The following is a 688-nucleotide window of genomic DNA, read 5'->3' on the forward strand; positions in this document are numbered from 1 at the left end:
AGTCCCATTCGCTCAGGTTCCTGGGCGTGGACCACGTTCTCGAGATGTGCTGCTGTGTTGATCAACTTTGCAGGCGAGTGTCAGCAGATGTACTGAGCTTATTGCAGATTCTTCGCTATATGTACCTATTTCCCAAAGGACATAAAGACAGAAAAACGAAAAAGCAAACAATCACTTTTTCCCAAGACTGGAAAGTGTCGTACTTTCGCCGAGATCTCGGCAGCAGGTGAGCAATATGCATCAGATCCCCAGCCCCCCCAGGCGCGCCTCTTACATTAATCGCTGAGCCGACCAGATCCATAAGTTAATGGTGACACTTCGTTAGTTGGAAGTCTAAGTGCAGTCTTGGTAGAAATCTTGAATATAAAAAATTAAGAAACCGCTAAGCGAAGGATAACTTCAAAATGATATTAACAATCTTCGAAACGCGCGTTACCCACACCAAGTGCGTTAATAATGTAAGATCAGTGGCATCACCAATACGCAGTTGACATATTTTACAAAATGACTTCCTCGAGGGCAGTCGTTTCAATTTTAGACCTGCACCAGCTCTGCAGTGATAACTCCAGCAACATCCCTAATAGCAGCACCAGCTTCAATTCACGACCGTGGCAAGCTAAACAAGAGTCAACATCAACAAAAACAGAGATGGTTTTCATGCTGTAGTAAGATATTATTCTGTTATTCC

This window comes from Penaeus monodon, chromosome 21, assembly GCF_015228065.2.
Source record: "Penaeus monodon isolate SGIC_2016 chromosome 21, NSTDA_Pmon_1, whole genome shotgun sequence".
NCBI lineage: Eukaryota > Metazoa > Arthropoda > Malacostraca > Decapoda > Penaeidae > Penaeus > Penaeus monodon.